This window comes from Pan troglodytes, chromosome 5 (assembly GCF_028858775.2).
Source record: "Pan troglodytes isolate AG18354 chromosome 5, NHGRI_mPanTro3-v2.0_pri, whole genome shotgun sequence".
NCBI lineage: Eukaryota > Metazoa > Chordata > Mammalia > Primates > Hominidae > Pan > Pan troglodytes.
Window position 1 is genome coordinate 63,798,202 of NC_072403.2, and position 17,878 is coordinate 63,816,079.

General features: G+C 37.5%; 2 pseudogenes; one reads left to right on the forward strand and one right to left on the reverse strand.

Annotated features, from left to right (window-relative positions):
• Positions 1-17,878, reverse strand: part of LOC735678 (beta-glucuronidase-like) — a 469,528-nt pseudogene that overhangs the window by 195,176 nt on the left and 256,474 nt on the right.
• Positions 1-17,878, forward strand: part of LOC112207696 (beta-glucuronidase-like) — a 116,134-nt pseudogene that overhangs the window by 72,150 nt on the left and 26,106 nt on the right.

Consider the following 17,878-nt stretch of genomic DNA (forward strand, 5'->3'; position numbering starts at 1 on the left):
ATGTGCAGCCTAGTTTTAAAATATTTTGTAGAGATGCAGTCTCGCTATGAGGCTGGTCTTCACCTCCTGTCTTGGACTCCCAAAGTACTGGGAATACAGGCATGAGTCACGACACGTGGCTGAAAAGATTCCTATTTGGCGTCTGAGTCTCCTCATAGCTGTCCCCTCTGTGGGGAGGTTTACCCCGCCTGCCCCAGGCGGAGGGAACCTTCCCCATGCTCTGCCCTGTTGCAGCCGGAACGTGGCTCTCCCAACATTCTCGCCAGGCACCGTTGTTATTTCTTTGGCTCTCTCTTTGATCGGACTGTGGGCTCAGGAGACAGGAGTCCTATTTATTGTTGTTTCCCAGGTACTCTGCAATAGCTGACACAGCACATGCTAAATAATACCTATTGAGGGCATGGGTGAGATCTTAGAGCCATGTTTAATCACTCACTTTGTCTTTTTTTTTTTTTTTTTTTTTTTTGAGATGGAGTCTCACTCTGTCACCCAGGCTGAAGTGCAATGGTGTGATCTCAGCTCACTGCAACCTCCACGTCCTGGGCTCAAGCGATTGTCCTGCCTCAACCTCCCAAGTAGCTGGGATTACAGGCACCCGCCACCATGCCCAGCTAATTTTTGTATTTTTGTAGAGGTGGGGTTTTGCCATGTTGGCCAGGTTGGTCTCGAGCTCCTGACGTCAAGTGATTTACCTGCTTCGGCGTCCCAAAATCCTGGGATTACAGGCCTGAGCCACCATGCCTGGCCTGTCCTCATTTGTTTATCCATCTCATTTTTTGTCCTTCTCACCAAAGTTATGTTGCTTTGTCTTGTGGGTTTTTTTTCATGTGGATTCCTGAACCCCATCCAGCCCCTTGTCCCCTCCCCAGCCAGCTCACACTCTTTTGTCACAGCTCCTGGGACTCCCATTGACACACAGGGAACAGCCACCCACAGTGGACTGCACTGTTCTGTTTGCACCCTTAAATTTATCGTGCTTACAGAATGACACTTCTGCAAACTAGTCAAGTAGGGGGAAATGGTTTGTGGATATGCACCCTTGTTCATTCTCTTTGAAAAGGTAACCAGCTCTGAATTCTTTCTCCTTTGAGGAGGAGTTTCACTTGTCGCCCAGGCTGGAGTGTAGTGGTGCAATCTTGACTCACTGCTACCTCCGCCTCCCAGGTTCAAGCAATTCTCCTGCATCAGCCTCCCAAGTAGCTTGGATTACAGGCATGCACCACCATGCTCACTGAATTTTTTTTTTTTTTTAGTAGAGATGAGGTTTCACCATGTTGGTCAGGCTGGTCTTGAACTTTTGACCTCAAGCGATCCACCTGCCTTGGCCTCCCAAAGTGCTGGAATTAAAGGCATGAGCCACCATGCCCAGCCCCAGTTCTGAATTCTTAAGAAACTCGAGAGGGTCTAGGTGAGCATTGATAGAACCTCTGCAGTGCTGGGTGTGGTGGCTCACACCTGGAATGCTAGCCCTTTGGGAGACCGAGGTCAGAAGATCTCTTGAGCCCAGGAGTTTGAGACCAGTCTGCACAACATGGACCCCATCTCTACAAAATATTTAAGATGAGTTGTGGCTGGGTGCAGTGGCCGACGCCTGTAATCCCAGCACTTTGGGAGGCTGAGGTGGGTGGATCACGAGGCCAAGAGTTCAAGTCCAGCCTGACCAACATGGTGAAACCCCGTCTCTACTAAGAAAACACAGAAATTAGCTGGGTGTGGTGGCATGCACCTGTAATCCCAGCTACTCAGGAGGCTAAAGCAGGAGAATCGCTTGATCTGGGGAGGTGGAGGTTGCAGTGATCCGAGATTGTGCCACTGCACTCCAGCCTGGGCGACAGAGCAAGACTCCGTCTCAAAAAAAAAAAAAAAAAAAAAGTTGGGTATGGTCGTGCTTGCCTCTATTCCCAGCTACTTGGGAGGCTGAGGTAGGAGGACTATTTGAGCCCAGTAGGTCAAGGCTGCAGTCCGCCATAATTGCACCACTGTACTCCCACCTGGGTGACAGAGTGAGACCTTGTTTCAAAAAAGAACCTTTGCAATGATGGAAATGCCCCATGTCTGCACTGTCTGAAATGGTAGCCACTAGCTACATGTGGCTATTGAGGTCTTGATGTATGACTAGGATAACTGAATTTATTTGGTTTAATTTAAAAAAAATTTTTTTTGAGACAGCCTCACTCTGTTGCCCAGGCTGGAGTGCAGTGGCATAATCACAGCTCACTGCTCAACCTCCTGGTCTCAAGTGATCCTTCCTCCTCGGCCCCCCAAGTAGCTGGAGCCACAGGCATGCGCCACTACACCTAGCAAATATTTAGCCTTTTTATAGAGACTGGGTTTCACTGTGTTGCCTAGGCTGATCTTGAACTCCTGAGCTCAAGTGGTCCTCCTGCCTCGACCTCCCAAAGTGCTGGGATTACAGACCTGAGCTACCATGCCCAGCCTGGTTTAGTTTAATTTCATTTTACATTCATTCATTCATTCATTCATTCATTCATTCATGAGATAGGGTCTTGTTCTGTCACCCAGGCTGGAGTGTAGTGGTGCAAACACAGCTCACCACAGCTTTGACCTCCGGGACTGAAGCAGTCCTCCCACCTCAGCCTCCCAAGTAGCTGGGACCACAGGTGTGTGCCTCCATGCTTGGCTAACTTTTGTACTTTTTGTAGGCTAGTCTTGAACTCCTAGGCTCAAGCAGTCCTCCCACCTCGGTCTCCCAAAGTGCTTGGATGACAGACATGAGCCAGCGCGCCTGACCTAAAGACATATTTTTCCTTCTAGTGTAGTTCAGCCTTAAGACTGTATCAGCAGATAGAGACGGAAAAGTAAGAAAAATTGAGTATCAGATTATATTTATAAATAAAGCAGTTACTAATTGATGTTTTTTTTAAACCTCCTTTTTAATTCTGGGTTACATCATTCCCTGGCTGTCTTTTTTTTTGTATTTTTTTTTATTATTATACTTTAAGTTTTAGGGTACATGTGCACATTGTGCAGGTTACTTACATACGTATACATGTGCCATGCTGGTGTGCTGCACCCACTAACTCGTCATCTAGCATTAGGTATATCTCCCAATGCTATCCCTCCCCCCTCCCCCCACCCCACAACAGTCCCCAGAGTGTGATATTCCCCTTCCTGTGTCCATGTGATCTCATTGTTCAATTCCCACCTATGAGTGAGAATATGCGGTGTTTGGTATTTTGTTCTTGCGATAGTTTACTGAGAATGATGATTTCCAGTTTCTCCCTTGCTGTCTTTACCCTAGCATCAGTGAGTCCGGCAGTCACTACAGCCCCCAGTGAGGACAGATATTTTGGTCACCATCAAGTGGATCTTTATTTTTATCTAACATTTACAATTCTGCCAGTTCTTACTCTTAATTCTCTTTGCCTTGAATCCCAGGATCCACCTCTGATGTTCAGTGAAGAGTACCAGAGAAGTCTGCTAGAGCAGTACCATCTGGGTCTGGATCAAAAACGCAGAAAATACGTGGTTGGAGAGCTCATCTGGAATTTTGCCGATTTCATGACTAACCAGTGTAAGTGGCAGTTTAGCGCATGGGATAATGTACCCGTCCTCATTTTTTCAGGTTGCCTTGCCCATTCTGGACATTTTGGCTGTAAGAATATTGGAAACAAAGGGGGAAAGCTGGTTTAATCCATGTAGGTTGCGTTGAGAATTTCCTAGGAAAAGTAAGTTGTGTTTAGGCAGTAGGAAAGCAGTCAGGCCCCCGCTTCCCACATACGGTCAAAAAGCAAACATGAGAGTCTGCTATAGTGAGATGGAAATGGCTAGCTTGCCTTTTTCTTGTCTATTTCATAGCCAAGGAGGAAGGAAAAACTGGACCTCATTATGGATTTACTTTTGGGATACACTCATTATTCCAGAGGAGGGTAAAAGGCTGAGAAGCTTAAGGTATTTCAGTCTGTTTTATGTTACTCATTTGCGAAAAGCAGGCTCATCGAATACAGGTGAGTTTCAACGTGTCTTGAATATGGCAGCATTTAAAAGTCTTCAGACCAGGCATGGTGGCTCATGCCTGTCATCCCAGCACTTTGGGAGGCCAAGGTGGGAGGATTGCTTGAGGCCAGGAGTTTGAGACCAGCCTGTTCAGCATAGCAGGGCCCCCATCTCTACAAAAACTAAACAGATTAGCTAGGTGTGGTGGTGTGTGCCTGTAGTCCTAGCTGCTTGGGAGGCTGAGGCAGGCGGATAGCCTGAGCACAGGAGTTGGAGGCTGCAGTAAGCTGTGATTACACCACTGCACTTGAGCCTGGGCAACAGAGTGAGACCTGTCTTTAAAAAAAAAAAAGAGGCTGGGCACGGTGGCTCATGCCTGTAATCCCAGCACTTTGGGAGGCCGAGGCAGGCAGATCATGAGGTCAGGAGATCGAGACCATCCCGGCTAACAGTGAAACCCTGTCTCTACAGAAAATACAAAAAAAATCAGCCGGGCGTGGTGGCGGGCGCCTGTAGTCCCAGCTGCTCGGGAGGCTGAGGCAGGAGAATGGCGTGAACCCAGGAGTTGGAGCTTGCAGTGAGCCGAGATTGTGCCACTGCACTCCAGCCTGGGCGACAGTGAGACTGCTTCTCAAAAAAAAAAAAAAAAAAAAAAAAAAAAAGAAAGGGTCTTCAAAGACAATAAGATCTGTGCTCTCACGTAGGGTGGATGAGGGGCTGCCAAGTTAGCAATGAATGTTTCCCATTTCTTCTTAGTTTATGGACTTTCCGTAAACTCAGGATGGCAGTTTGGTTGGTTGGAGAAGGATATGGTGATGGCGGGAGTTACAATACATTACTTATAGGGGAAGATAGGCTTTTGAAAGGTTAAAGCTTAAAAGTGAGAATGGAAAAGGGATGAATGAATGAACATGATGAGGTGAGAGGGAAGAGGTAAAGGGTAAAGGAGAACAAGAAACTCTTCTCTGCGTGGCACCTGGGATGAATGGTTTCTGGGGACATCCCTGATGGCAGTTTTGTGGAGAGGTGCAAAGCTTTATGTGGTAAGAAATGAGCTGTAGGCTCAGTGCAGTGGCTCACGCCTGTAATCCCAACACTTTGGGAGGCCGAGGTGGGTGAAAAGAAAAAATGGGCCGGGCGCAGTGGCTCACGCCTATAATCCCAGCACTTTGGGAGGCCAAGATGGGCGGATCATGAGGTCAGGAGTTTGAGAGCAGCCTGGCCAACATGGTGAAACCGTGTCTCTACAAAAAAATAGAAAAAAAATCCCTGCATGGTGGTGAGTACCTGTAGTCCCAGTTACTCAGGAGGCTGAGGCATAAGAATCGCTTAAACCTTGGAGGCGGAGGCTGCAGTGAGCTGAGATGGTGCCACTGCACTCCAGCCTGGGTGACAGAGCTGGGTGGTGGCTCAAGATATGTTTTGTAAACCTGAAGATTTGAGATCATATAAGCCAAATCGAAACTTAATTGGCATTCCTAACTTTTGGTTCTAGAGACTCCATGATCAACTAAGAGCCACTAAACATTTCCCATGTAGACTATTTTGACCATGCTGACTCTACTGACACTTTGGTTACTGTATTCACTTTATCTCTAGAAATTAATTCTTACTAATGGATGTCTGTCACTGTAAGATCCTTCTATCCTCTGAAATAAGGAGAACATTTTAACTTCAGTAGTTTAAACTAGTGTCCTAAACTATAGCATTCAAAATGAGATAATATACTAAAGTAATACACAAACCAAAAATCCCACTGGCTAACACAAAAAGTTTTTCTTACTCATTTTACTCATTCTTACTCATTTTACATATCCATACAATAGAAGTATATGTCTTTTGAATAGCTTTTATTTTATACTAATTATTTTATAATACATTCACTTCAAATTTTGGTTTAAAGTGTTTGTCATAGATATAGATAAAATAAAACAAATGGGAAATTGATTTTATGGTCTTGAATGAGACGATTATATTAATCTAGCAAATGAGTTAAATCAACAACAGAATTTTGAAAAATATGTAGTGGGTAATAGCTAATAATAATGTTTTTATGTGTAACTGATTTTATAACATTCAACCAAGTTTGTTTTTGTTAGGCCTGATAATATCAGAAGTAGTATATTTGTAATTTCAGTGTTTATTACTAATATTATACATCCCTCAGTTGGCATAATTATAATATTTTAACTAAAATATACTGTGAAATTATACATTCTAGGCACTGTGCTGGGCTTCTGGCAAAATTATAAAGTTGCTTTATTAAATTCATACATGCGGAAATCTAATATAAATTTTATACATATATTTTTTTATCATAAGAGTGTATAGTATTTCTTAGGGAATTTCAATGAACCTGGAAAATCTTATATACTTTAGTGAAACTGTAAGTTACTACACTTGGAGAAAAAAATTATTGATATTTTCATAGTGCAAAAGTATACATATGTGCTAGTCTCAGCACCTAGATTAAAAGTCCACCCTTGAACCTAAAATAAAAGTTAAAATATTTTTAAAAAGAATCTATCCTACAGAAGTAAAGGCATATATGTGATCCTCGATATACAAGAATGCTATCACAGCATTGTTTATGATGGCAAAATAAACCGGAATTAAACATGAGTTTCTTCAGCAGGTAATTGGTAGAATAGTTTTTGTATCCTTATAATGGAAAAATTTTAGGATATTAAAAGATAAGTTAGTTTGCATGTATTTACCTGAAGCCATGTCTGCACCTATATGCAAAATAGGAGTTTGCAAAATAATATACATGATATCATTCACTTCATACAGAGTATTGGTTAACACATTAAAGAATTTTCTGTGTAGGACCAAGTTAAGGAATTTACATGCATTGGCTGATTTAATTCTCACATAAATCAGCTGATAGAGCAGTTTTATCATTCTCATTGCATCCCTGAATCTTAGGTGCATAGAGGTTCAATAAATTGCCTGGAGTTACACAGGGAAAGAATAAAGTTACTCAATTATTAGGATTTTCAGAACTTCAGAATAAAGAAAGCATGTTTAGTTCCCCCCACCCCCCCCCAACCCCGGGTACATGGCTGTTTTCCCTGGTTTCAGTTAACCAGCATTCAACTGAGGTCTAAAAATAGGTGAGTGTATAACAACAAGATATTTTGAGAGAGAGTAAGAGACCACATTCATCTACTTTTATTACAGTACATTATAAATGTTCTATTTTATCATTTTTATTGTTGTTACTTACTATGCCTAATTTATAAATTAAACTTTACCATAGCTATGTATGTATAGAAAAAAAATACATAGTACAGTATATATAGGATTTGAACTACCTACAGTTTCAGGCAACCACTGGGGGTCTTGGAATGTATCCTCTATGGATAAGATTGATTACTATATTTCCTAAGTTTCATAATGGCATTCTTTTGGAATAGATTAAATGTCATGCATGGGCTTTGAGCTTATTAATTTTATTATAACATTTGACAACATCTCATGAAATTCTGATGCACACATAGAAAATGTCAAACCAGATGGAAGTATTATGTGCTATATTCTTCGTTGAATAAATATACCCACAATGATTAATCAATGGGTACGTTTATGGGTAGTTTGAAAGGAAAAATAATATACTTCTGGGTTCTATTACTGGCACTATTGTGAATACAAACGTTATCAATCATGTAACTATTAGGCTGCTCACAAATACTTTAGTTTTTCTCATACTATACAAATAATAAGATGGCAGTATTTCATCCTGCTTGAAGGTAAATGAAACCACTTTACTTGTTTTGACCAATGTCATTTGAATAGAAGGAATTTTTACAAGGCCTTCCCATGGTCCCTTATGAGCTGTATTAGCATGAGTTGTGACAGAGTTTTTATCAGCTGTCTTCCTAAATGACTAAGTCTCCTTGTAAACTTATTATAGAGACTGAATTGGTTTTAGATGTGAAAGTTATTTATTACTGCAGTATAGTATAGGTCATCTTAACTGATACACATAACAAAATGGAATGTTTGGTTTAGAAATATACAGATATCCCTACCAGGGGAAATTAGACAATTGACTTAATAATAAAACTAGTATTTAATTTCAGGAATTCAGAATTTATAGTATATAATATATTTATGTATATATATTATACTGTAGATATATTCACAAAGTTAATTTTTGATTAATAACTTACAGAAAGCTCTGCACTTGAGATTTATAAACTTGCTGAAAAAAATTCAGTAAGAAAACTCTATTTTAGTATATGCTTAATGAAAATATCTTGGTGGAAACCCTAAACTCTAAAACTACCCTGTGGTATTCAGAATGAGTCAAGCAAAACCCAGAATAAATGACTTTATAGGTAGCTTTTGGATACAGCGCTAGGTTTAAAATTTGAGAATAAGGTTGGCAGATTCTATTCTTTACAAAGGAAGGGCTGTCACAGCAGTGTGTGCCTGGAACCCATTTTAAATAAAGGAAAAATTGAAGAGCTGGCATTTTAACCATCATATGTCTAATACATAATGATGCTTCATAAGTTACTGAGACCTCCCTCGATCTCTGGGATAGTTGGAGCAATGGCTGAATATAAACTATCAGAAAAATTGAATCTGTAATTCTGTCAATAAGTGAGAAAATATTCTAAGATTCTTTAAATTTTAATTCTGGGTTTTTGAACACATTGATATGTAAAATATAACAAAATAAGGTGGACACTGTTTAACTGCAGTTGGTATCAATTCTTATGTACTGAATTTAAGGAGAAAGATGCTATCACCGTAGGAAATTATACCAACTAATGACTGCATACCATTAATATATTTTCTGAAGTTTGAATTTTCAGTTAATGCACTTTCAATGATATTAAAGAGCACTTTATTAACAGCTATTTGAAGGGTAATTTATATACAGAGAACTGCACATATTTAACTTGTATACTTTAATGAGTTTAAACATCTGCAAACACCCCCGATACTGTCACCACACTCACTTGGATATGATTCACATAAACATATCCAAGACGCCCCGAAATTTATTTTAAACCCCTTATGTGTTTATGTATGTGGTGAGAAGACTGAATTTGAGACCCTGCCTCAACAAATTTTGACATGCACAATATTATAGTATAAACTATTGGCACTATATTGAACAGCCGCTCTCTAAAATGTATTTATCTTGCACAACAAAGTTCATATTCCTTGAAAAACTTCCCATTACCCTACAACAGAGCCTTTGGAAACTACTGTGGTTTTCTCTGCCTCTGTGAGTTTGACTATTACAGATACCTCATATAAGTGGAATTCTGCAGTATTTGTCCTCTTGTGGCTGGCTTATTTCACTTAGCATAAGATCCCTTAGGTTCATCAATATTGTCACCAATGGCAGGATTTTCTTCTTAAGACTGAAAAATATTCTATTGTATGTATATACCTCAATTTCTTTATCCATTCATCTGCCAATGGTCATAGACATGGGTCATTTCCATATCTTGGCTATTGTGAAAAATGATGCTATAAATGTGGGAGCGCAGATATCTCTACAAGATCCTGATTTTAATTGTTTTGGATATGTATCTAGAAATAAGAGTGCTGGATCGCCTGGTAATTCTATTATTTTTAGCTTTTGGAGGAACCTCCATACTGTTTTCATAGTTGCTGTATCATTGTACATTCTCAATGTACAGTGTACAGGGGTTCCAAATTCCCTACATCCTCACCATTTATCTTTTGGTTTTTTGAAAATCAACATCCTAACAAGAGTGAGGTAATATCGTTTTGATATTACTATTTGCAATGACTTTTTGAATATGACATCAAAAGCACAGGAAACAGAAGCAAAAAATAGGCAAGTTGGACTATATCAAACTAAAAACAAACAAGAAAAACAAAAACCAAGCAAACTTCTACATAGCTAAGGATACAACCAACAGAATGAAAAGGCAATCTATAAAATGAGAGAAAATATTTGCAATCCATATATGTGATAATGGATTAATTTTCAAAATATATAAGAAATTCCTACAATTTAATAGCAAAACATGCATAATCTGATTTAAAAATGGGCAAAGGATTTGAACAGACATTTCTTCAAAGAAGATATGCAAATGGCCAACAGGTACATTAAAAAATATGCTCAACATCTTTAATTGTCAGGGACATGCAGATTAGTAGAACTTTCAAGTAAATAAATAAATAACTCTACTTCACAGACTAACCTATAAAATGCTGAATTTTGTTATGTAAAATGTTACAGAAATAATTTCCTCACAATTGTGTTAATTCGTTTGTGCTACTATTACAAAATATTTACTACCTGGTCATTTATAAAGAGCAGAAATTGATTTTTCACAGTTCTGCAGGCTGGAAATCCAAGATGAAGTCACCTGTAGTTCAGTGTCTGCGTCTAAGAGAGCACTTTGTTGCTGCACCCGCCAGAGGGAAGAAATACTGTATCTTCTCATGAAGGAAGGAACCGAAGGTGGGAATAGGGACCAAACTCCCTCTTTCAAGCCTTTTTGTAGTGACATTAATTCATTTATGAGGATGCCACCATCATGACATAATCATTTCCCAAAGGATTTCACCTCCTCCCACTGTTGCATTGGGGATTAATTTTCCAACACATGAATTTTGAGGGACACATTCAAACCATAGCAACTGGTATATAGTAACTAGGTGGCCCGATGGTCTTCATAATAAAGTTATATTTTACTTTAGTATAAAATAAAAGGTCAAGGCTTGTAACTGTCATGAGACTGCTTCATGTATATCTCCCCTAGTGACTATCACAGTTGACTGACAGCTCCTAGGGTTCATCTTTGTATCCATCGCTACCTATAGTCCAAAATCCCCATCTCACAGCTGTTGTCAGCCAGTGACAAAGCATAGTGAGGTGCTGTTCCTGCTCAATATGGAGGAAAACTTTGGCTTGATAACTCTCCATTGGCCTGCCAAAATATGTTAAGTATTGTGCTACTATCTGAAACTCATTTTACCTAACCTTTTTTATTTTCTTTCCTCCTTCATAAGGTTTACAAGTATTGTGGCTGAAGGCTGTGTCTATTCCTGCTTCCTCCACCTCACCTTGCAAAAGTGTTTATCCAAATAAATCCCTCACACATCTAATCCCATTTTGGCAAATTCAGTTTCAGAACTTTGCCTTCACCACTAGTCTCAAGGAAAATATATTAATACACACACACACATATGTATATATTTCCCAATCTATTATAGGTAAAATATACTCTTATCACGAATAAATCCAAATTGTGAATGCTTAAAATATACTTTACAGAATATTAAAATTTAAAAGCATCACAGGAAAAATATTAATACTGTTTACAGCATTTCAATATGTGAATAATATTTACATTACAGTTTCATATGAACCTTTTACTTCTCTATTTAGTATGCCATCATGTCACTGCAGAGTTATGAAAAGGAGAGCTCTCCTAGTTGTGAAAAAAGAAACATGTTTTATTGGGAGCTAAGTGGAAGGTTGAACATGTGGGAATATCTGGGCATGCACTGAAGACACCTTTTGCATCTCCCCCATCCACATAGCAAAGTGAATGTGGTTTGTGTCCATTTATGCAGGATACTCTGGAAAACCAAACTGAAGCAAGGTTAACATACATTTTTAAAAGAAAACTAAAGGAAAACAACACATACTTTATTACCTATCAAAGTAACCACTTCATTATATTTTAGTGGAAGCTATTATTTATTATCGAATTATTTGCTTGGGCAGGAGGCTACAGGGTTTTTCCATTTGGGTTGTATATGTTCCTCATGAGAAAAGCTGAAGACAAAATCTTACCCTTCTGCCCAAAGTCAATTGAATCAACATGTTTATCTTGCTCCATGGAGCTGCTAACCTACTGGCTGGGTGTTGTGTGGCTTGGCAATGGAGTTCTGCATGACAGGAACAATGGTTTTTAAGTGGACTAATCAGAGCTATTAATGCATATGCAGTGAAGGCAGGAACTTTGCTACATGCAGGGCTTATCATTTTGCTAATAACAATGCCTGGCACAGATTAGCGATGTGTTGAAATAAAACATATTCTGGGAGATATAAGATAGAGAAAGAGAGCAGCATGTAGTAGAAATAGATGTCGAAAGATGAATTAAGATGATGCATTAAGCTTGAAACGTGAGGCAGAGAAAGCTGTACATAAGTTGAAGGCTTTGAGTTAAAAGACTATAGGAATTAGATGAGTGGGGGCTATGGAGAACAGAGAGAATTTAGAGTGTGGACAAGTGTTCTATGAGCAGAGACTGGGACTAGCCAAAACGTGATGATGGGCAGCTAGCTTGGAAAGAATGCTTACAACGTGAAAATTATATATTTACAAAAGGCCATTACTTCTGTTAAAGAACAATAGACCCCAGTGAAAAGAACGGAAATTGAAAAATAGAGAAAATGTGGAGAAAACTAGAATCTCTATAGACAGCGTCAATGCAGCATCAATTATATGAACCACTTTTGAGCACAAAGAACTATTGTTTTGACCTTGGAGGCAATTTGGTCTTCATTAGGTTTAGCTGTAGGATAGTTGATGTTCATTATTCCCTATAATGCTTGTGATGGCAAAACCTTCACAAATTTATATGATCTAGGTATGTTTTCAATCCTTACAACCCAAATAACCGATCATAACTCTCACTATGTCATTTGAAAAAAAAATGATCATCAGAAGTGTAATTCAATTAGCAAGTATCAGTAGTGGAGTATAAATTATTATTGGTTAATACTAAGTATGATTGAAAAATCGTAGTAGATGGAAATATGGGAATCTTTATTTTGGATGAATAAACTTTATGCCTAAAACATATGTTTATAAAAAATACTTTGTGAATAAACCCATTGTCTAATATTTAAAAGAGTTGAAGTATGCTATTATAAGACCTTCCTTAATTGATGAAATGATGCAAAGCCAATAATATTGCTCCACTTACTGAAGTATAGAGATGAACAGAAAACTTTTTCTTTATTCCATGTTCTATATAAGTCAAGAACTAGAGCTGAAGATTAAGTTTTTTGTTTTTTGTTTTTTTTCCATTTCCCTGGGAACAGAGCAACAGTCTTTCTGGGTCTAAAACATCCCTTTTTCAGTACATCCCACAGTATCCTATAGAAATATGTTGCAATCAGTTGCCAAGTCACATCCTAGCTTAATGTCAGCAATTTTCTTTCTGAACCAATTTTGCACTCAGCATTAAGAGGAAATATTGAAGGGAGACATACCTTTTATGTTTGTAAAATTTATACTTCTTGAGATAAAAAAGCAACTATATCCATTGTCGTGGGATCTTGAGAAGAAATAAGAAAATGAAATATTATAGAAAATATTATTTAATTGTCCTGTTCTAAAACACTTTCTAAGCCTGCCTGTTTTTTTGCCAAATTAAATTAATATTTGGATGTAGACAGCTTTTCAGAGTGGCAGTATCATAGTCAATGAAGATGACCTGAGGCACAGTTATTGCTAATTGGACATAGAAACCACCTTCACTCATATATAAAAATTATTATGTGCTACACTGGATATTTCAGGAGAATTGATAAAAGAAAGACTGTTGTATTCATATGCTTGTCTTCCTGGCTAGAGGATCTGTTTTAATTAATCAGCTCATGGAGTTTGGAAAATATTTATAGTATACATAGCTGAGTGTTCATGTAAATTTTGAATACATTCATACATCTTTTTTTTAAAAAAGATTGAACTTCAAAACTATTTTCTTACATACTCAGTAGAAGTTGTTATGAGCCAACATTTTTTGTGAGCTATACTATTTTAAACATCTAAAGTAAATTATTTGACATATAGAAAGACTTCTTCATTTAAAAATATATCTTTTAAAAATAATTTTACAAGTGATGGCATCTCATTTTAGAAGAAGAGGCATCAATGACAGCAGTTACAGTAACTCGATGCTGAATATGTTTTTAAATACAAGATGCTGTGTTCAGCATTGTACATACATTATCAAATTTTATTCTGATAATATGCCGCATGATGTATTAGGCTGGGTTCTCTCAGACAGAACCTACACGTATACATATATATATATACACATGCATATACATACACATACAGAGAGAGAGAAAGAGAGAGAGAGAGAGATCTCTACATTTATTAGAGGAATTGGATCATGCGATTATGGGGGCTGAGAAGTTCCAGGATAGGTTGTCTGCAAGCTGGAGAACCAGGGAAGAGAGTAGAGTAGCTTTCTCCAAGTCCTGAAGCTTCAGAACTAGGGAAACTGATGGTATAACTCTCAGTCAGAGGCCAATGGCCTGAGAACTCAGACAGCCACTTTGCAACTCCTTGAATCCCAAGGCCAGAGAGCCTGGAGTTTGGATGTCCAAAAGCACCAGAAGGAGGGTGTCTTAGGTCCAGGAGAGAGTGAGCTTTCCTATGCATTTTTGTTTTATCCATACCCCTGACCAATTGGATGGTGCCCACCCGCATTGAGGGTGGGTGTCCCTCTATTAAATATTTTAACTATAATTTTTACTGTGATATAGGCACTGAATGCTTGTTGCTAATAATCTGGTAAGATCCATCTGAACTATGAAGTGAGTACCTGGAGGAACTCCTACATTTTAGGCTTTCAAAGGTTACAGGCTTTTCGTGTGTGTGTGTGTGTGTGTGTGTGTGTGTGTGTGTGTGTGTTTTGAGAAAAATGGAATTCAAACACTGTGATTAGAATGTATGTTTACTTATATAGAATTAATGAATGTATATAATAATAATTACTGTATATAATTTTAAAATATAATAAAGTCTCTTTATCCATGTGGTGTTAGTCTGTCTCTTCCATTTTGTTTTTCTTCCCTTCTTGAGCACTCCTTGCTTTTTTACCCATGGCCATTGTTCGATAATGAACATATTTGTAGCTTCTCATTTTAAGTCCCTTTCGACACTTTCAGAGACTTTATCCTGCAAATTTGGAAAGGTTTTTCTTTTCCATAATATAATTTTCCAAATGTTGGCTACTTGTTTAATTTTTTAAACATGCAATTGTTTTGCTTGTTTGCTTCACCTGGCAGCTCTCTCTAAAACCTGAGTCACTATTCCTTTTGAACTCTGCTAAAAACATTATCATCTTCTCCAGGAGCTGAGGTGAAAGATGATGTTTTATTCTACTGCTTTAGTAGGAAGAGCCACATTATTGTCTAATTCGAGTGCAAAATATCTTGTACCATTGATCATCTTTCTGGAAATAGACATCACAGTCTGCTTCCTAACCATTTCATCTCAGGCATTGTGCTGATTACCCCTTCAGGACTCTGGAGTCCACCGTTTTGCTGTAATTTCTTTAACCACCTGCCAACTCACTAAGGGCATTTGCTTAGTGTTTAATGTTCACCTCCCAAATCAGTCTTTTTAATTGAATAGGCTATTTTTTTCACATTTCATATTCAAACTTAACTTCCCTTTTATAATATAGGCAGATGTTAAGATCACGTCAGCACTGCTGTGCAAAGGTTTATGGCATATATTATTTTATATCTTTGTTCCACTGTCTGTCCTAAAATAAAAATCAATTGGTTTTTTGTTTGTTTTCTTGTTTTTAATATATCAACACAAACCAAAGTATTCTGTATGCTCCATTGATACCATCTCATTGTTGTTTGGATAGGCAAGATAAACATGTCTTAAGTTTTTAAAGGTTACAGAAGGGTTAAGAATGATGGAATCCAATCACTGATTAAAAATGTGTGTTTACTAGGTAGTATTTAAGAATGAATGCATATAATAATTATTGTTATTTTTAATTTAAAAATATAATAGGGACCTTTTGTCAGTGTGGTGAGAGTCTTTCTATGTCCAGTCTGTTTTTTTGCCCTTCTAGAGCACTCCTTGCTTTTTTACCCATAGCCTTTGGATGATAATCAACAACATATATGTTGCTTCTCATTTTAAGCACTTTTCAATACTTGCAGAAACTTTAGTGTATCACGGACATATATGAAATTGTGAGGACTTTGTTATTGAGATGTTTAATTTAAAAAATTATCATAATCATAATAAAATACATTTTATAGTAAAATATTAAAATACAAATATAATAATAAAGCAAAACTGTAGTAGCATCTTTCTCCAGATTGCAATTTAAAGAAGAAACATTGACTTCCTAATGTTGGAATCAATCTTTTTAAAAAGTTTATATTTTAGGTTTACGGGTACATGCGAAGGTTTGTTACATAGATAAACACATGTCATGGGGGGGTTGTTGTACATAACATTACATCACCCAGAAATTAAGCTCGGAATCTTTTTCGTTCATTTTTAGCTATGTTATTTCCCTTATGGAGGACCATAAATCTAAAATTGTAATTAAATGTCCATCCTCCAAAAATGGAAATGCAAACATGTGCATGTCTTTAAAGGTAAGACACAGAAGCTGTCAATATAATTTGTACAGAAGTTATATTTTTAATCCATGTGTGCACATACAAGGTGGAATACCCATTGTATGAGGAACATTCTATGCATTGATTATATGTAATTGAATGCAAGAACTTATACAGAGGTACATTAAGGTGAAGAAACATGTTTATCTTGTTCTCTCTTCTCTGTAGCATTGAAATTTCAGCTGCAAAGAAAAGGGTAGGCAAGTCAGGGCAATGTCAGTTTTTCTCAATTAAAACAATTTTAAAATCCAAATGAATACTAAGGGGAGAAAGAGAGCCAACTACCCATAAGTATTTATAATTTAATTAAAATTCTGTTTTGTTGAACTCTCCACATTATTTAATAAGAGGTAGTGAGCTTAGAATAGCTTACCCTGCTCAGATAAACCATTACAAGCTTTGCAATTTACTAATCATCAATCTGAAGCAATTTTCTGTAATATTTTAGCCCCTCTTCACTGATACATAAAGAGAACTTGCATATAAAAACAATAGAGGAATTCAAGATGCTCTACATTTAAAATCTCAACTGTAGAAATGATTTTCTGCCATATCTAGTAATTCAGAGCTAGACAAAACCATTAATTTAATTATATACCTGCTATGGTTTGAATGTGTCCCCCAAAGTTTATGTGTTGGAAACCTAATTCTCAATGTAATGGTGTTGGGAGTTAGGGCCTAATAAGAGGTGATTAAATTATGAGAGTTCTGCCCTCATGAATGGACTAATATCATTTTCCTTGGAGTGGGTTAGTTAATTATGAGAATGGGTTTGTTATAAAGACAAGTTTGGCCCATTCTTGCTTGCTTGCTTTTGCCTACTCTTGACCTTCTGCTTTCTGCCATGGGATGACAGAGAATGTAGGCACTCACCAGATGCCGTTGCTATGCATTTGAATTTCCAGTCTCCAGAACCATGAACCATGGTTCATTATAAATTAACAAGTCTGTGAGAGTCTGTTATGAGTATAAAATGAACTAAGTCCCTAATGTGCAATATGAAAAAATGAATACAAGATTAATCTCTCAGACTACCTTTCACTATCCAGTGTAGAGAGAATCAGTCCAGGGTAAAACTAACTTTATGTAATGAAGGATAAAAGGAAGAAATCAAATTAACGAAAATGGATGCATGGATTAGAAAAAAAAATCGTTTAAAAAATCAAATGTTTGTACCCAAAGGAGACACAATGCATGGTTTAAGTGGGAAACCTCACTGACCATGACATTTATTTTTAATTAGCAATTCAACTAATGTATAGCATCAGTAACATTGTCAATAATTATCTCCCAAGCTTTGTCATTGTATATAATTTATAGAACTCTCCATATATGTTGTTGTTTCATACATTTACAATATTTTTAAAATTTAAACCAGTAGTCTAATGTAATAAGAACTATTTCACCATGAAAGATAAAGAGTGTAATAATTCCTGTCAAAAGTCCAATGGACATTGTCTAGGTAAGCAGAATCCAGGTAGTTCACCTGAAAAATAGTAAAATGTCCAAACAG